Genomic DNA, 21,458 nt, shown 5'->3' with positions numbered 1-21,458 from the left:
CTTCTAACACAGGTCTCCTTTATGATTCTTTTGCAGACACCATTAGATGATTCATCAGTTGAATTTTTTTACCAGTCAACCTGGAAGTACAGTACACACATGAGATAGCTTTCTGACAGGAGGTGGAGGGGAATGTGATTAATGATGTGAATGAAAGAAAGTACCATTAAAATTGATTTTTATTTTAAACAATAGAAAATCTTAGTCCACACACATAAAATACATTTTACCTACAAATGAAGCTCTTGTTTCAACTGTCAGGAAGTTACTTGCTAAGCGTAAGTCAATCAGTAAGTACTAATGAGCTTTTTGTGCTATTGTGCTGGGCCCTACTTACGAAGCTGGGATGATGACAGAAACAAAGGAGTATAGATTGTGGGCCACACCTGAAGCAGCTTACAATATTAATGTAGGATTATGATTAACAAATATGAACCAATTAAGAAAGCAGGAAGGCATATTGTTTAGTGCTAACCCATGAGTCAAGACTATCAATATAAAAGGATTTCTAAGAAGGTTGACATTCATTTATTTCCTCGCTCAACAGATGTTTATTGAAATTTGGTTGTGTGTGAAAAATTGTGTTAAACCCTGGGGATGCCTAAATTAATCCAATCAATTTCTGTCACTAAATTGCTGCCAGAGTGTTGAGATTACATGTATAGCTGTTGTGATGGTGATGCGAGGGACAGTAAGTCCAAAAAGCGCACAGATAACTCTGAGAAGTTGGGGAGGCTGCACAGAGGAGATGACTTTTGACTCAAATTTTAAATCATGAAAAGCAATTTTCACTTTTTTTAAGAAGAAAGTAAGCCAGTTGATTTTTTTTTTTAATCTTACCTCTACATTTCAATGACTGTGCTGGTTCCTAACTGTTGTCATTAGCAATGGATGTTGAATTATATAGTGCTGAGAAAGATGAAGAAATCAGAGGCATTTTGCTACAGTGTCACATTTTATAGAAGAAACTTGTAGAATGAAAGGAGAGAGAAAAAAGAAATATAGTTGCTTTATATTACATCTTCATATTCTATTGTGTTTACCACTTGTTACTTCCACAAATTGTAATCTAGCATTTTCCTTTGATCTTCTAACAATACTTGTACTTTAAAGCATTGATTTTAATATATTTTGATATTCATATCAGTAGTACTGTTATATATATAATGTATATATGTGTGTATATATATATATGTACATATATATATATATATTCTTATTTTGGATTTATTTTGAGAGCAGGTATTATATTTTATCTTTTTTTCCAAGAAAAGTAGAACGTAACAAATTTATGTCTACTATATTACAAGAACTGTACTAGGTATTTTATATGTGGTACTTTAATCCTTTCAATTCTGTAAAGTATGTTGTGTTAACTCATTTCACAGATGTGAAAACTAGACACAAAAAGACTAAATGTCTTGCTCAAGGTCATATAGCTAAATAGTAAGTGCCTGAGATATAATTCAGAACTAGGTTATTTGCCTCCTCTTCTCTTTCAATCACTTCACACAAAGTTAGTTTTAAAATGTATGGAATGTATTTTTTATAAACAACAACAAACTGACTAGTTCTCTAAATTTAAGGCCTTTGTCTCATTCATGAACTAATTCACAAAATATTCTTCCATGTACTAGAAGTTTGGATTCTAAAAAGAAAAGACATTTATTACTTTCTTGGAAATTACTATTTAGTAGAAACAAGATATCTTGAGACAATTGGGAACTTTCTTAATTCATCTCTTTTCAATAAGATGAACTTTCTAATAAGGTCCACACTGTCTTATTTTAACCAAATCGTTGACAAAAATATTCAGAGCATTTGTTTTAAAGGAATATAAAGTCAATCATCTTTTAAGTCCCCTAATCAATTTCAGATCAGAAGTCCTGTTAGAAGCTTACTTGTGCTCTTCTATTTGCAAATAGTAACGATCCTTTTTTTTCTGGGCAACCGTAACCTCACTGCTGTTTCTAAACTTGGCCCTCAGGGATATACATATATATTTTTTAAATTTCTCTAAGTTAGTGACTTCAAACATTGAGTAAATAACAGCGTATTTTACTGCTGCAAACTTAGGTTTGAAATAATGAGATATCATTGAACTACAGTTTCCTACAGTGGAGCAAAGGTCTTGGTTCTTCCTTTAAGACAAAATGAAATGTGAAAGAACTGTCTCCATCTTGAAGCAGGATTAATTCATATTGAGATGCTAAGAACTATCATTCTGGGGTTGATGAGGAAACACAGAAAAGCAGGCATAATTTTTATAAAAGGAGACTGGTTAAAGTCTGAAGACAAGAATAAATGCATCCGATTTAGAGTGAAAAGTACACTTAATAAAAGAGTTTAAACTTTGCTTACATTTCACAGGTAACTTCCTTAAGTCTATATGACAGTATATATTTGGACATGTGATAAGAATTCTTTTCTTTCTTCACAGATTCCTCCTCTACCTTTAAAATTTACTAGTTTTCCTTCTCATAAGGAAAATATCAATACTGCTTCTTATATTTAAATTGCTCCTCGAAGACTCACTGCAAAGCAACTCTGTGCTAGATATTTTGCATAATTTTCTGTTGCCTTGATCTCACTTTCTTACATATTCAGAAACCAGGTTTAATCAATTTACTCCTTATTTCTTTAACTTCTCCTTTTCTAATAGGATTTTCCTATTTAAAAAAAATAATTCTGTTTTGATTTTGCTTTTTCTAGCTTCTTCCTACCTTCCTCACTCTGCTCTCTTACCCCCAATTTATACTTTACTGTAATCTGTTTTTGCCTAGAAACTTGTTTTTATAAAAAGTTATCAGTGGCTTCACAGATGTCACATCTCCTTTTACTTTGACCTTCTTGTAGTATTTGAATTTCTTGGCACTCTTTCCTTAAAGAGATTCTTCTCTTGACTTGTGACATCACATATTTTGTTTCCCCTATTTTCTCTATGACTTTCTTTCTCAGATTAATTTTCACTTCCTCTTCCTTATCTAGGAAGAACAGCAGGAAGGCAGTGAGGAGAAGGGCAGAAGGAGGCTGAGAGGAGGCAGGAGCTGGAAGAAGCAGAACCTTGAAGGCTATGTTAGGGACATTGGTCTCCATCCTGAATTCAGTGGGAAACCTTTGGAGGGGTTTAAAGCAGGGATATAATGTGCCCTAATTTGCAATTTAGAGTAGAGTCAGGCAAGCATGGAAGTGGAGTGACTAGTCTCGAGAAAGGATAAGCTTAGATAAAGGAGAATAATAGCCTAGGCTAGGATAGTAGCAGTAAAAACGAAATTAAGTGAATATATTCAAGGTATATTTAGGACATAGCTGATGAATTGCATGTGAAAGGAGGCAAGAAAGGAGGCAAGATAGCTTGAGGAACCTGAGAGGTGGCAGGGCTGTCTGCTGAGAAACAAAGTTTAGGGTACATCAGTAGGAAGAAAGTTAGTGAAGCTTCTGGTTGAAGGGTTCTCCACGTGGTCTCCTCATATATCTGTCTCTTCCATGCTAACATAACCCGACTGTCATGCTTCCCTGATGTAAGAGTGCCATGACCTTTTTGCAGCCCTCATTCTCCTTGACATTGTTATACATATTTCACAGGAAGAAATATGTGACAGCCCTTTAAATATTGAGAAGACTATTATTTTGGAGAAGGAATAAAATGACTTTGTTCAGCCCTAGAGAGGGAAAGAAGGGCGATGGGAAGACAGATTTTAGCTAAGCACAAATAAAGAGTTTTAAAATGATTAATGAAAAGGAATATGTCGGGAGATGGTAAGTAAGGTCCATGTGATCGGAATTGTTTATGCAATCCCCTGTGACCATTTCATGGAGATTATTTATATGTAGAGAGAATTTATACATTGGATGGGGGAGGATCTGGGAAGAGGTGACCTGATGACCACGAGGCTCTGTTCTAACCTGAGATTCTAAGGTTCTGTGAAATTTTCATGTTTTTCTTTCTTCCATTATGACAAATACAGGAAATTCTGAATAACTATGGCCTAAAGAATCTCTCCTGGGTACTGACTGCTTATTCATTCAGAATTTTGTCATTTCTTTGAGTGCATGCATGAGAGCACAATTTATTCAGAACAGTCACTCAGCAATAAGACACCAAAAATGCATTAATGAAGCTACAGTAATTGAGGATTTTACCCAAGTGTAACTCTCGTCCCTAACTCATGCATAATTCTTCTTCAGTATGGATTGTGCCTTTCTTAGCTAGCACAGAGTGGCTGCCTTGGAAGAGCTACATGTTTTAATTATGTAAGAAGATGTTTCTTGTTTTGATGATCCAAACAAGGGAATTGTTTGCTTCTGGAAATATTGATGAGTTTCGAATACCACGATGCATTGGGAGATAGGGGGAAAATTACATCCTCTTCCTCAGATATTTTACTAACTATCCAGCTCATTATATCAAGCCTGTCTATTATATAAGTAAGGAATAAGGCATTTAATTTTTTTATACTGTAATTTACGTTAAGGCATTATTTACATTAAAATAACACCTCTGTCAATAAACAGTGAGGAACTGCATTCAATAGCTACAGTTACCATGTGAATCATTTTATGAAGCAGGATGGGCAAATGCCAGTGATCTCTGGAAAGTAGTCAAGAGTGTGAGTGTGTTGCTGTTTCCAACTTAGTATGCTAAAAATAGGGCAGGGAGCATAAGTTTCTTTAAAGACAATTTTATTCGTAGTCACGTTCTGAGATTGTTCCAAGTGCCATGGTTGCTACTAATTTTGTCCCAGATGCGTTGTAACTTTGTGAAAACAGAACCCATGCTGTCATGTTTATCATTGTATCTTGTATATCTGACAAGGTAGCTGGCATCTAGTAGGCACTCGGTAAATATTTTTGGAAGGAAAGAGGACAGGCAGGCAGAGGAGGCAGGTTTAATATCAAGAAAGCAAGCACAGGATGGATACCCAAATCTTTATATGTGGAAAATAGAAGTCTTATTAATGAGGAGTGACAGGTACCGGCCTGTATAATAACAGATGTTAAGTTCAAGTGAGAGACTCATATTTCATGAACAAATTCTTTGTTTACATCAGTAGCAGTTAAAATGGGGAAGAAATACAATTGGCTGGGTGAAGCTCAGACCTTATGAATAATCCTCTCTAGTTGTTTTAAAGGCTTAGCTAGCCCTCTTAGTCCATCAACTAAGGTCTGTCGAACTGTGGAAATTCAAGGAATTGTTCTAGGTAGATGACTGAAGAGCTTTAAAAATAGACAATTTGGCTGCTGTTCTTTAGGGCTTAATCTTTTCAATGAGAGAAATATTTTGTACAAAAAGATAATAGAAAAAATATATGATAAGTTTCAAAGTGAGTAGTGTTTCACAATACAGGGATCACTGTAGGTTACAGAGAGCAGTCCAGGATTCATGGGTAGGCAGGATTTATACCAGGCTTCATACATGATTTCGACATGCTTCAGCAGAAGTCAGACATGGACACAGTATTGCTTAAATTATGCATGTGACCGAATTTCAAGATGGCTCTCGTTAGAATTGTCCTTGAGTACAAATGATATAATTTCTGAACAAAGATTTAACCTCATCGAAAATGGTTTTCTATGTGAAAAAAAGAAGACTGGAGTTTTCAGTTGACGTGGTTGCCCTTGGTAAATGTTATGCCGATCTGTGGGTCTAGTAGCTACCAAGAATGGGATGATCCAGTTTACAGACATGCCACCCTAAACAAGCCCAATCTCGATTGATCTTGGAAGCTAAGCAGGGTTAGGCCTGGTTAGTACTTGGATGGGAGACCACCTACGAAGACCAGGTGCTATAGGCGTAAAAAATTTTAAAAAATTAATTAAATAAATAAATAAATGAATGAATGAATGAATAAATAAATAAATAAATAAGGGATTGTAAACTGATAAGGTCCTTGGACTCTGTGAGGTCAACCAAGGGTTGCCTCATCTTAAAAAAAAAAAAAAAAAAGAAAGAATAGGATGATCCATAGTGGTGGCAGCATCTGCTGCTATGTACTAGGCTTTCCTTGTGTTAACTTATTTAATAATTCAAGAACTAGAAGGAGGTACTAATATTCCAGTCTTGCAGATGAAGAAACTGAGCCTCAGAGAGATTAAAGAGAAAAAAGAAAAGGAAAAAAAAAAAGTTATTCATGGTTCCTGGGCTAGCAAGTACCTACTTATAACAGAGTTTATATTGAGAACTAACAAGAGATTGGAAAAAAGGCAGTGATTTGATGCCAAAAGTTAGATTAAGAAGTTTATTTTTTTTTCCATAGTCTGTGGGTAGTTGTTGAAGACATTTCTGTCCTTAATGCCATGTGGGAACTAGGCTGGAACTTAATTCACCTCATCCTATCAATACATAAGCAATGACTGGGCTAATCCCCAGTGCTCTGAGTCTATAGCAAACTAGGTCAATGGGATTTCCCAACCCTGTGGCTGTTAATGCCATTGCAGGCCTCTAGAACCGACACACTACATTTCAGTTATTCTCTCACTGATTCTTAAAACGAGAGAGATCATCTAAAGCTCACTCAGATTAAATTCTCTATTAGTATTCAGCCAGCTCGCTTTACTTCCCTGTCTGTTAAAAATCCACAGGTGGCCAAATTTCAAAATGGCTCACACTGGAATTTCTCATGAATACAAATATTTCAGTTTTTGAACAAAGATTTAGGTTAACTGGGAAATGGTTTGCTGTGTGAAGTAAGGAGACTGGGAGTTTCCAGTGAATTTGTTTGCCCTTGGTAAACTTAAGGATTGTCGCTAATGTTGTGTGGCAGAGAAAAGTCTTAGTCTGTTGGGCTAATTTTCTGTAGTCCCTAAGACCTAGCACAGCGCCGATGCATGGTAGACACTAAATATGTATTTCTTTAATAAATGAGAGGATATATAAGTTGGAGTTAATGATTTGTATTCAACTTTTAAATTCCTGATTTGAGAGAACTTCTTTAGGTATTGGAACAAGTTTGAACAAGACAAATAAGAATTTGTCCAGCTGCTTCTCTCAACAGTCTTTCCGTCACCTAGGGAGAATGGGGGCAGTCCGCCAATTCTCCAGTGACTAATATTGTTGATAGAGAAACTTCCTTTTTTTATTGTATGTTATCTTTTTGGTGTAAAAGGCCCTGATTGTCAATGGACCACACTTGCCTTTCAAAATAGCAATGTAACCTCCAGAAAGACAGTGTAGTTCAGTGAGGAAGCAAGTAGGATTATTCAAAGTCCTTTAAAAAAACAGGCTTTTAGGAGTCCTATATTCAGAACTCTGCTCCTACAACTATGCTGTGATATAAGGCAAATAAATGGCCACTCTGAACCTCAAATTTCTTATTTGTAAAACTAAAGATAGTAATATCTTCTTTACTGGATTCTTAAGAGGATTAACGAGGAAATTGTATAAAGCACCTGGCACATAGTAAGTGTAAAATAAATCTCATTTCACTCCCTCATTCATTTTGACAAGTGGATAGTTTGTACAATTAAATAATAAGTATAGTTCTGCTAAATTTGGTCTATGTGAGGTACTAGCGCTGGGTTACTATGACAACTTACTCTTTTTTCTAGAAAGGCATTTTCTCTAGACTTGGTAATTTTTAAAAATTATACTGCTTTATTAAAAAGCTACAAAGTATCTGCCAAACACTATTTGTACTCCATCCTTATTAAATTATTTTAAGTATTTTTACTTTATCTTAACTGTAAGATAGGAATTGCTTTTTTCCCAATAAACTTATGTGGGGTGCTTTATTCTACATAGTTTAAAATGATTCCTTTAAACATATACTAACTTATACTGAAGGATTCTGATCAAGGATTTTTTGCAGACATAAAGACTCAGAGAAGATTAGGACTATTTATTGCTCTTTGAAACAAGGATGGCGAACACATAGCACTAATTCTAGTACTTTACACATCCATGCTCTTGGCATTCTTTCCAAATATTCCAGTTTTTATCACAAAATTCCTCCGAATACAGCATCGAAGAAAGCAATCATTCATAAGTTGGTGTTAATGCGTAAATTCATACCTATTGGCCCTTCATGGACTAAATCATGAGTGAGGTTCAGATGCCCATAAAGGTTGATTGATATTCTGTCTGAAATTATATCATTTGATATTCTTAGTTAACAATCTTTTTGAAAATGGTTTTTACTCCATTGACCCTATGAGATTCATTGCAGTTTATCAGCCCTAATTGAATGGAGAAATACACACACACACACACACACACACACACACACACATATCGCCTCAAAAAAACTGATAAACATCTCTCTGTGAGCCAGAAATGGAACAGAAATATACAGCTATCAATGGAGGCTATAACCATGGGCTCTAAGTGGGGCAGGAGCATGATTCCAATGAGTTAATAGTAACTGAAAAAAATACATGTGGCAAGGGACCACAGCCAGGCCCATTATATTACATGTCAAATATTCATACCATGGAGTGCTATACAACATTAAAACTGAACTGCCTGCAAACACACACAATATGCATGGAGTTTTCAAACAAATTGTGTGAAAGAAGAAAACAGGAAAGTACATTTTTCTAAAGGACAAAAATAGGTGCAATTAATCAATGTTGTAAGAAGTCAGTATAATAGTTACCCTTGAGGTGAAGTCACTGGATGGCAGCATAAGGGGAGGTTTGGGGTGCAGGTTGTGTTTCATTTCTTGTTCTGGGTGCTTGTTGCATATGTTCTGTTTTTGAATATTCACCCACTTATACGCTATTATTATGTACATTTTTCTATGTGTAGAATTTAAAAAGACATTCTTTAGAGTACAAAAGTTCACTGAAAATTATAAAATAAAAATAATTTCATACACACATGTGCCACAGTGAAACAACAGACTATGAGAGTAAGACCGTTAGAGAGATAAGGATGAGTATCCTCATCAGAACCATAATTAGATGGAGAGTGGATTTCTATCAACTACAGTAGATGTCAATGGTGTAACATCTTCAAAGTACTGAGGGAAAATAACTGTCATTTTTAGAAACATATAACTAGCTTAGCCATCATTCAAAGTTTGGAGTTTAAAAAAAAAGACATTTTCTTATGTTTCATGTTTACCATCCATAGATTCTGGCTGAAGGGATGCACTTGAACAAATATAGAAGTGTGTTCATATTAAACAGCAAGAACAAAAATCATTAAAATATATTTGTTATAAGATACTGATTATAAAACATAACTTTTTAGATGTAAACAAAAAGTGGAACTAAGATTTAGACCAAAAAAAAAAAAACACGGAAGGTGGGAGACAGGTTATATTTAAGAGATAATTAAAATTCTGTGATTCTTGAATTTTTCAAGGAAAGGTAGAAATAATGAATAATTTAAATTTTATTAAAATGTGTAGTAAAATATATAAGTAAAATTCAAAGAATCGATGGCTCGGAAATTTCTTATCTAGGTATAAACCCAGAGGAAAACTCACATATCTGCACAAAAAAGACATATACAATACATTTTTTAAAATAGTGAAAAGCTGAAAACAACTCATAGGTCCATCAACAGGAATATATAAAAATGTATGATATGATGAAATACTACAACACAGTTAAAATGAAAGAACCAGATCTATATCTATCAAAATATACAAATATTTTTTAAATGTTGAATAAAATAGTAAGTTATGAAAATACATATGCTATAATATTTATGCAAACATTTTAAAGCCACTCAAAAATAATATATATGTGTGGATGCACATTTATCATAAATTCAGATATATGAATTGGATACATAGCATATTTATGATGAGACTGCTTCAGGAGAGGTGAAGCCAACTATTTATAATTTTAAAAATAATTTGATGAGAAAATGTCAAAATGCTAATAATACATTTTACTATAGTTGGTGGGTACACTGGGTATTCTTGATCTTTTTCATTTTTCTGTATTTTTTAATTAAAAGAATTAAATAGCTTTTTACTTGAAAACCGGCCTTATTTAATGCTCCAAATAAATATTTTCAAAAGAATCTCATTGATACCAGGTAATTTTGAGAATGAAAGGCTGGTTGGTGAGCAGTTGAAACCAATTGGTCGGAACCAGAAGGTCCAATTTTTTTTTTTCTATTTCTTTCTTTTTTTTTTTCATCCACAAATCACAGTGTATTCATGTAGTAAAACACCTGTTAGGGACTCAGTACTGTGCTACATGGCATAGAGCTGTTTCACAGAATCCGTGTAAGCAGAAAGTCTAATTTTTGAGAGATCAGTACTTCCCCCAATTCTGGAAGACAAAGGTTTTCTCTTAAGAAGGCAATTTTTCTATGCAGTAAGCAAGGAAAAACAATAATTTATGGCTTCAACTATGATTCTTTAAATTTAAACCTTTTCCCTTAGACATTTTTTTAAACTTTATATTTTTCATCTAATCGCTCTGACTTTTATTAATCTTTTATCTACTATTTCAAAAGATAGTTAGCAATCAAATGTTGATTGAATGAAAAGACAGACCCATGAAAATTTAGTGTTTCTGGCAGAGACCAGTAAGCCTTTAGGATATAGATCACTTATCATGTGCCACTATGTGATAGGGAGAGATATGAGTTTGAAGTTCCTGTTTTTCTGCTCTTCGATTGTTTAGGTAGGTTTAAATGAGATATTCAATATATTCATATATTGTTTTTGTTCTATATGTTATTGGTCTGTGATAGTTACATAAAAGACTATCTTTTTTTAAACAGGATATCAATGTTTCATATATTTCATTTAATTTATGTACATTCTGGATACAAATCCCATATCAGATTTTTGATTTGTAAGTATTTTCTTCCATTCTGTGGTTTTCTTTTTCACTTTCTCGATGATATCCTTTAAAGCACAAAAGATTTTAATTGGGACGATGTCCAGTTTAGCTATTTTTTCTTTTGTTGCTTGAGTTTTGGTGTTGTATCTGAGAAATCATTTCCTGTTTAAAGTTCATGAAGATTTACTCCTATGTCTCTTTCTAAGAGTTTTATAATTATAGCTATTATATTTAGGTATATTTCTAGTTAATATTTGTGTATAGTGTGAGGTAGATATCCAACTCCATTCTTTGCATCTGGATATGTAGTTGGTCCCAGTATCATTTATTGAAAAAAATCTTTCTTTCTCTATTAAATTGTCTTGTCAAACTTACTGATAATCAGTTGACTGTAAACCAAAGAGTTTATTTATGAACTTTCAATCCTAGTCTAAGGATTGATTTCTATCTTAGAATTCTATTCTAAAGATTCAGCCCTATTCAAATGATTTCTATGTCTCTCCTTGTGCCAGTACTATACTGTCTTGATTAATGAAGCTTTGTAGTAAGTTTTGAAATCACGAAATGTGAGACCTACAACTGTGGTCTGCTTTTTCAAGGTTGTTGACCTTTCTGGGTCCCTTTTATGTCTAAATTAATTTTAGAATTGACCTGTCAATTTTTGAAAAAAAAAAAAAGAAAAAGAAAAAGGCAACTGGAATTTTAAAAAGGTTAGCATTGAATTTATATACAATCTGGGGAGTATTATTATCTTAACAGTAATAAGAGTTCCAATCCATGAAAATGAATGTCTTTCCATTTATTTAGGTCTTCTTTAATTTCTTTATTTTTTTTTGATAGTTTCAGCATATAATCTTGCACTTCTTTGGTTAAATTCATTCCTAAGTATTTTATTATTTTTGATGCTATTGTAAATGGAATTGTTTTCTTAATTTCATTTTTGGATTGTTCATTGTTAGTGTATAGAAATAGAATTGATTTTTGTATATTAACGTATTCTGTAATCTTGCCAATCTTACTTATTAATTATATGATATTGTTTGTGGATCCCTTAAGATTTTTCATATAAAATATGTCATCTGCAAATAGAGATAGGTTTACTTCTTCTTTTCCAATCTGGAAGCCTTTTATTTTATTTTATTTTCTTGCCTAATTTCCCTGGCTGAATTCAGCACATTATTGAATAGACGTGGTGAGAGCAGACATCCTTTTCTTATGACTAATCTTAGGGAAAATAAATCTATTCTTTGCCATTAAGTACAATGTTAACTATGAGTATTCAATGAAATTATTTCTTGCTCACATCACAGTCCAACAGGGCGTGCTGAAATGAAATAGGAAGATCTGCTTCAACTAGTCATTTAGTTATCTAGACTTTTTCTTCTCCAAGTTTTCAGAGTTCTCACTGCTCAATTGGCAGAGAAGAAAACAGCAAGATGTTACATGGAAGATTTTTAAGGGCAAAACCTGGAAGAACAGTGCATCTTCTTTCATGTCAGAACTCAATAACAGAGGTGCCTAATATCATGCAGGACCAATACATAGTATTAATACTAGCACGTTGCAATTAGGGTGAAGAGCCATTCTGATTTGCCCAGAACTAATGGGTTTCCTGAGATGTGGGACTTCTAACGTTAAAACTGGAACAGTATGTACAGTTGGTCATACTGGTGGGCCAGCTTGTATTAGAAACCATATCTGAATTTAAAGACTATATTTTTAAAATTCTGTCATCTGTCAAAGGAAAAAAAAATAAGTAGAGAGAAAGGAAAGCATTCATTCATTAAAAAGCAAGTTTAGAACAAGGTTAATAGTATGTACTTCTGAGCAGGAGTTTTTGTGTTTGAATCTGAGATCTAAATTTTGGTTCAGTTGTTTACTAGTTTTGTGAGCTGGGTGATTACTTAACTTCTTTGAGCTTTAGTTTTCTCATATTTAATATGATGTTGAAAATTGCAACTACTCTCTAGTGTTGCTATGAAGATTAAATGAACTGATATTTATAAAGCTCTTGAAATAGCACCTAGCATAAGAATTTGTTAAATAAATAAAGTAACATTTATTGAATGCCCGCTATGTGCCAAGTACTATACTATATGTTGGGAATATATCAGTTCCAAAAAAGCATGACTTTTACCACCAAAGGCTTTGCAATCGGAAGGCAAGGCAGAACTTGAATAAATAGAAATGTAATCATTTTGCAGAAGAAAAGTATCTCTTGTGGCAGTTGGATGCCAAGAAAAACATTTTATAAATAATATCCATTTCTTTACATTTATTCATTTATTCATTCAACAACATGCTGCCAACTACATGCCAGAAATTGTTCTGGAGTGGGGCATACAGCAGTGAAAAAGATAGATAAAGTTGTAGCCTTTCGAAACTTAAGCTTTCTAAGATAAAGAGACAATACCAAAGTAAATAAACACATAATTGTAACAATTTTAAAATGTTATATGTGGGAAGTGTGATATATCATAATTGAAGAAAGCATAGTCAGGAAAGATTGGTCTGAGGAAGTGACATTCGAACCAAGACCAAGGGAATAAGGAGGAACCAATTATGTTCCAGCTTGGGGCAACCACAAGTGCAAAGATGGACAAAACACACACACCCACACTAAAACAAAAACAACTTATCAGGGAAAACAAAAAGATCAAATTGGATGGATCACAGCATGAAGATGAACATAGCAAAAGATGATGTTCTCTAGGTCGGAAGGGGCCAGTGTTATGTAAGGACTTCGATGTAATATTTTAGATTTTGGATTTTATTTTATATGTAATGAGAAGCCATTGGTCATAGATGAATGAGTGACATGCTGTTTTATCTTTTATTGTTAAATAGCAAACAACACTAAAACTTAGTCGCTTAAAATATCAGCCATTTTATTATCTCTCACTGCTCTGTGAGTTGACTGGTTTCAGCTGAGAAGTTCTTTGAATGGCCTAATCTGGAGTTTCATGCTGTTGCAGATAGAACTGGGGCTAGACTTATTTGGCGGATCAGTTCAGATCCTGGATAATTTGGCCTCTCTTCATCTCCAGAAGGTTCCTCACAGAACCTCGTCTTTCCACTTTTTTTACCTTGCGATCTCTTCAGATGCACTCTCTAGCTAAGTAACTGGACACCTTCCATGGTGACTTAGGGATCCTTAAAGCACAAAATTGGAAGTTTTTAAAGTTTTTTTGCAATTTTATTGAGACATAATCGACATATGTAACTATAAGTTTAAAGTGTATAGCATCATGGCTTGATTTTCATATATTTTGAAATGATTACCATAATAGGTTTAGTAAACATCTATCATCTCATGTAGATACAATTAGAAGAAAAGAAAAAATAATTCTCCATGTGATGAGAACTCTTAAGGTCTACTCTCTTATCAGCTTTCTGTATATCATACAGCAGTGTTAACTATAGTCATTATGTTATACATTACAGCCTTAGTATTTATTTATCTTATAACTGGAAGTTTGTGCCTTTTCACCACCTTCTTCCCCTTCCCTCTACTCCTACCTCCACTTCTGGTAACCACAGATCTGATCTATTTTTCAATGAATTTGTTTGTTTGTTTGTTTGTTTGTTTGTTTGTTTGTTTTTTAAATTAGATTACACAGGTAAATGAGACCATACAGTATTTGTCATTATCTGTCTGACTTATTTCATTTAGCATAATATTTAAGATCTATGTTGTCCCAAATGGTAGGATTTGCTAGTTTTTTGTTCTGTATAAATAATATCGTGTGTGTGTGTGTGTGTGTGTGTGTGTGTTTGTATGTGTGTGTGTATATCACAACTTCTTTATCCATTCATCCATCGATGAGCACTTAGCTTGTTTCCATGTCTTGGCTGTTATAAGTAATGCTGCTATGAACACGGGAACGTAGGTATCCTTTTGGATTAGGGTTTTAGTTTCTTTGGGATATATTCTCAGAAGTGGAATTGCTGAATCATATGATAATTCTATTTTTAATTTTTTGAAGAAACTCCATATTGTTTTCCAAAGTGGCTGTCCCAATTTACAATCCCAACAGTGCACAAGGGTTTTCCTTTTCCTCCACATTCTGCCAGCAATTGTTATCTCTTGGCTTTTTGGTGATGGCCATTCTAACAGGTGTAAGGTGATAGCTCAGTATGGTTTTGATTTGCACTTCCCTAATGATTAGTGATGTTGAGCATCTTTTCTTGTACCTGTTGGCCTTTCCTATATCTTCTTTAAAAAAAATGTCTATTCAGGTCCTTTGCCATTTTAAATTGGGTTATTTTATTATTTTATTTGTTTGCTATTGAGATGTATGAATTCTTTATATATTTTAGATATTAACAACATCTTGTTAGATATGCAGTTTGCAAATATTTTTCCCCATTCCAATAGCTATCTTTTCACTACATCAATGTTTTCTTTTTCTATACAGATGCTTTTAAATTTGTCGTAGTCTGACTTGTTGCTGGTGTTTCAGGTATGATTTCCAAAATATCATTACCAAAACCCATGTCAAAGAGCTTTTTTTGCTATGTTTTCTTCTAGAAGTCTCATGGTTTCAGGGCTTACATTTAAGTCTTTAATTCATTTTGAGTTAATTTTTGTGAGCGATGTAAGATAAGGGTCAGGTTTCTTTCTTTTAGATGTGAACAGCCAGTTTCCCAATAACGTTTATTAAAGAGACCAACTTTTCTCCATTGAGTATCCTCGGCTCCCTTGTTAAAATACTAGTTGACTATATTATTACGGCCTCTTAAGGTATAGTCCTAGAACTAGCACAGTTGTTACTTCTATTGCATTATATTAGTTAAAGGCCAGCCCAGCATCACTGTAGGAGGAGATACACAAGTGAATGAGTGCCAGAAGTTGTGCTTCATTGGGGGCCATTTTTAGAGGCTGATTGCTGTAGTCTGCCCTGTGGGCTCAAATGATCCACATCCCTGCCACATGCAAAATATCCTTTTCTCCAACCCCAAAGCCTCGAATCCGATTTTATCAAAGCATCAGGCTCAGACTTAGAGTCCAGAATCTCATCATTAAAATAAGGTGTAGGTACAGATAAAACTCAACAAAATCTGAAGAACTATAAACCAAGGATACAAGTTATGTGTCCCCGACATAACATAAAATGGTGCAACAGGGATAATAGTACCACAGTAAACACTCCCATTAAAAAGGCTGGGGATTGGAAGGCATATAACATTTACAGAGCACTAATAATTTTGAGATCCATCTGGGCACATGTCATCAATTCACTGCTCTGGGTGCAGAAATGTATGTTGATTAGATACCAGTTCTACTCTGTGGGAGTAGTTTCCTTCAGTTCTTATCTCTATTATCTAGACTCCTGGATCAGTCTTCCTAGGCATTATTTTTCTTTCCATAAAAAATGGAAATGATTGAGAAGCTTTCTTACCTTCTTTCTGCCTATAAGAAGTTGGGAACCCAAACTATTTCTGTTCCTTTCAGTCAAGCCCATATAATTCTTTTAAAAACTTTGTTGTTTTCCTGTATATCAGATTGTAAATTTGCTTTATGAGGCAGAACCATAAATCTCTGAAATATGCCCCTTTCATCTTTGGGCTCAGAGTCTGAATGCTATGAGACGATATCCTTAAGTGTCTGTGAAAAGCGTTCTTTTCTAGCTGAGTCTATTAGGTATGAACTCAAGTTTTTATGACTTTGCTCCAACCTTTATCTTAAGACCATGTTTTATTAAAATGACTCTGGATTTGTTTTTGGACTGAAGGCATTTCTTACTTTGAGAGTATGTCTGGTGGGCAAGCAAGGAAAGAGAAACACTTTTTTTTTTTTCAACCTAGCATGTCTTGGGTTGGTAATATCTTTTCTAGACTTTGCTTGAAAACTGAACAGTTCCTTCTTTTGTTCATTTCTATTAGTACTTTTTAGTATAAAACTAAAAAACACAAAAAACAAAACAAAGATACACTTTCAGTATTCTTCCTGGTAATGTCCTTAGTCAAATAGGTAAGTTTACTTATTTTCTATTTTTCATGTTAGTGCAAGAGATGATATCAACTTTCCACTATAACACAAATAGCCTTTCTCCAGCCTCCAATAATAATGCTGCCCATTTTTCTTCTAGACTTCACTAACAATCTCCTATAGGGCTTTCTAGCTTCTGCTTGCTGCCCAGTTCCAAAGCCAATGCTATATATTTCAGGTTTTTGTTACAGCAGGACCCACTTCCATATATCAACTTTTTTATTGCTATGTAACAAAACATCCCAAGTATTGGTGACTTAAAACAACAGTTTATTATCTCCCATTTTTCTGTGGGTTAGTTGTGCTCAGCCAGCAAATTCTTCTGTGGTTGTGTTTGGGTCTCTCAAGTGCTTGAATCAGGTGGCATCTGGGGGTGGCCTCATCTGAAAGTTCGACTGGGACATTGGGATAACTGCCTATAAGAAGTTGGGGAGCCTGTTTTTTTCAGTATGTAGTCTCTTCTCACAGTATGTAGTCTCTTCTCCACATGTTATCTAGACATGGGCATTCTAACAAAGTAGCCAGAATTCCTACATGGAGACTCGTGGCTCACCAAAGTAGAAGCTGCCAAGTCTTCTTAAGATGTAGGCTCAGACTGGCATAAGGTAACTTCTGACACATTACATTAGTTAAAGCAAGTCATAGACCAGTCCAAATTCAATATGGAGAGGGAGTATACAGGCTTCGAATACCACGAAACAGATTTGGTTGAGGGCAATCTTTGGAGACAAGCTACCACCCATGCTATGATTTAAGTCACCAAAAGGCTACTCTGATTGCTACAGAGAGAATGAACTGTGGGGGACACTATTGAAGTAGTGTAGATGAGAAATAATTGTGGCTTATTACACAAAAGAGGTAATGGAGATGGAGAGTATTAAACTGTTCCGGATGTATTTGGAGATAGATTTGGAAAGCTTTATTGATGCATTGGTTGTGAGGTATAAATAATAGGGAGGAATCAGAGGATAATTTTTATTTTATTCTTTTAAAGATATGCCACAGCATGGAATATGGTGCCATTTACTGAAGTGGGTTAGACTGGGATGGAAAAAGATTTGAGACATTGGCAACCAGTAGTTCTGTTTTTCATTTGTTAAGTTTGAGAGACATATCAGACATATAAGTAAAGATTTTAAGTGAAGAGTTGAATGCACAAATCTAGATGCAGAAATTCAGGGTTAGATATATATATATATTTCATAATCATCAACTATACATGATATTTAAAACCATGAGATTCTGGATGAAATCACCTAGGAAGAAGTATAGGTGAAGAAGAGAAAAAGGAATAGGACTGAGTCTAGGAAACTCCAACATTTAAAGGTCAGGAGAAAGAAAAGGAGCCAGCAAGCAGACTGAGAAGCTTAGAGTGAGTTATGATGATGATCAAAAGACCAAGAGAGGAAACTGTTTTAACATGGAGAGATGGGATAACTATTTTAAATTCCACTGAGAAGTCTGTAAGATGAAGACAGAGAGATGTCCATTGAAAGTCTTTAGTGAGTACCTCATTTCATCCTAACAAGTAATTCATTAATATAAATTTTTTTATATGTTCATTTTGTACTTATTTTAATTGTCTTTTTCTTCCATTGGATTGTAAGCTCCAGGAGAGACTTTTGTCTGTTTGGTTTATTGTTGTGTCCGGCACCTAAAATTTTACCTGGCACATAATATGTGCCACTCATTCATTTAATCACTCAACAATCCTAGGAATTTAATTTAATTATCCTCACTTTACAAAAAAGGACACTTGAAGGTCAGAAATGTTAGATTCTCACAGGAAATAAATTGGGTAATCATGTTTCAAATCCAGATATCTGAATCTGAAGTCTCCTGTTATTTTAACTAAATCATTTGTCAACTACTAGGAATGTGCCGTCATATGATCAAAGGTTAACCAGGAATATTTTAGTGGTTAACTGTTGGGTATATTTTAAAAAGGCATTATAATAGTAATTGCTATTTGATTAAGTCTGTGATTGGAATAATAAAATCTGTATTTGCTTCTGTGGAAGTTCTTTCTATCTTAAAATGCTACTCTTCAAAACAAAATTAATATTCATATTTGTTTAATTTGCATACGATTTGCATGTTGAGCTATTCATTTTGCACTTCAAGTAATAGGGAAAGCATTCACATAAGTAATACATTAAATGATATAACCAAAACAGTCTTTTAAACATATGTGCTGCAAAACAACAGATAATTTGACCTGTTATATGTATCTTTTTAAATGCATGATTTTAAAATCTATATGTATGACATTCAAGATACTTTACTCAAAATGACTATGTATGTTACTTGATTTGCTTTGTTTTCTTTGACCTCCAGTTAATTTATCCATTCTCAAGACCTAGAAGCAGGACAGCAGGTAAGGGAAGACGTTAACTAGAGGCCAACAGAAGAGAAATGAAAATGAGGGAAGAGAAAGAAAGAGGCAGCAGAGAGCTGAGGAGGATAAGGAGAAAACAGGGAGGAGATCTGAATGAAGTGAGGAAGGAATTGAGAAGATCTTGAGCATTTAAATACTTGAGGAAGGCTAGTCCTTGGAATGATGAAGAGAGATTCTAGAACAGGGAGAAGAGCCCTTCCTTTCCACACACCTGAGATCACCAGTATAAACCCAAACTAGTATATGCATTTTGTATATATTCTATGCTATGCTAGATGCTGTGCCAGCCACTTTACATGTATTATCTTCATGTATCCTGTATCCTCACTCAAGATACCTGCAAATTTATATATGTATCTGGGTCTTCCCATCATGCAGATGAATAATGATGATGATGATGGTAGTGGCTAAAATGCATTTAATGTACTTAGTATCCATGAGGGACTATGTTCATTATATCCAATCCAATAATATTGGTACTTTTAGATACATAGATGGAAAAACTGAGTCACATAACATTTTCTAAGATCAGACATTGAGTGAATGGTGGAATGTGAATCTTCAGACAGATCTGATTCCAAATGTCTGTTCTTACCATCAAGTTACACATAATTGATAAGATGTACCTGCTTGTATTTCTCAGAGCCCTGCCACTTACATACTTGGCCAACCTCATAATACTGAGACTGGGAGTCTAGTAAGATGAATAGGAAAAGGAAGAGATGATATGGTACACTCATACCCTGCTGGCAGCAGTGTAAATTTGTATAATCATTTCAGAATATAGTAGGTGAAAATAGCCATAAAGATGTTCAAGCCCCATTGACCCAGGAATATCATTTGTAGAAATTTATCTTTAGGAAATAATTTAACATAAGAAGAAAGCAATAAGAACAAAACTGTCCATGTAGCAATATTTATTAAAACATTATCTATAAAAGTAAAAATTAGAAACCTCTAGAGGAATGGTTACATAAATTATGTTGCATCAAATTAAGATTTTCTTAGAAATAATGAAGATTAAAACTGAGAAGTGTTATTGTTAAACAATGGTAAATGAAAAATAAAAAATGATATACACACTTTGGTTATACTGTAAAATAATATGCATATTGAATAAACCTAAAAATGAAAGTATCTTGTGGTATGATAGGATTAAAAAGACAATGTTTCTAAAAATTTGCATTTGTTTAAAAATAAAATATATTTGTTCATAAAATGAATATTTATGAGATGCATACAATTTACCAAGTACTGTTCTAGATACACCAAATACCTCAATGAACAAAACGGGCAAAAATTTAAAAACTTATGTGCGATGTTGTCGGAGTACTTTGCAAATTTTTTAGAGTACTATTATATTCAAATTAACATTTGATTTTTCAATATAAAAATTTTTAATTAAGCAATATTGGAAATGTACAGAGAAACATGGAAAGCAACACAATATTCATCCATGTACTTAGGATACAGAGCTAACAGATGTTATAACTTTTTATTTCCTTCTCAACCCCTTTGAGAAACAAACCAGGCACAGTAAAAGCTGAATCCCCTCATCCCTTTCACCTTCTTTTCTATTCATAGGTAATCCTACTCTTAATGTTATTATGTATCATACCAATCCATGCCTTTATATACATATATATGTATATGGTTATATACATATATACATATATATATATGTATATATATATATATAACCATAGATAATATGTGATATTATTTGTGGGTTTTAAAAGTTTACAGAAATGGTATCGTGTGGTGTTTATCTTTATGTGGTCATTTTTATTTCACTCATTTTTACCACTACATAGTATTACAATGAATGATTGAACAGTTTATTTATCCATCTCCCTCTCCACTGAGAGTTTCTAATTTTTTACTACTATAAACAATTCTCCAGGGAACATTCTTATGCACATGTCCTCATGTAATTGTGCCAGAGTTCCTACAGTTTATGTGTAAAAGCTAAATTATTGGATAATGGATGTGTGCATCTTCAGGTTTAAAGCAGGTTGCCAGGATGCCTCCCCAAGTGGCTGTAACAATGGACACTCCCAAACACAATGTATGTATCTCCACATCCTCACCAATATTTAGATGATTTTTGCCTGTTTGATACACGTAACAAGGAATCCTCCTTTCTATTTCAATCATTTAATCTGTCTTGGTCTTGGCACAAAATAGACAGTTTCTACTCTCAAGTCCAGTATGAGTCATTGGTGAAGGAGCCTTTTCCTAGGCAGACAGAAGTCCTCATCCACGGACACAGAAATAAACAATGGAGAGCACTTTTAGAGAGGCTTATTATTGACAGGA

At 34.0% G+C, this 21,458-nt stretch overlaps 1 protein-coding gene and 1 pseudogene across 2 annotated transcripts in view; both read left to right on the top strand.

Annotated features, from left to right (window-relative positions):
- DLG2 (discs large MAGUK scaffold protein 2) overlaps positions 1–21,458 on the top strand; it is a 1,673,246-nt gene that overhangs the window by 557,255 nt on the left and 1,094,533 nt on the right. The gene's annotated exons all lie outside the window — the stretch shown is intronic.
- Positions 5,677–5,795, top strand: LOC120590642 (uncharacterized; annotated as a pseudogene).

This window comes from Pteropus medius, unplaced genomic scaffold, assembly GCF_902729225.1.
Source record: "Pteropus medius unplaced genomic scaffold, Ma_sr-lr_union100, whole genome shotgun sequence".
NCBI lineage: Eukaryota > Metazoa > Chordata > Mammalia > Chiroptera > Pteropodidae > Pteropus > Pteropus medius.
This window is presented reverse-complemented; position numbering and strand designations above follow the sequence as displayed.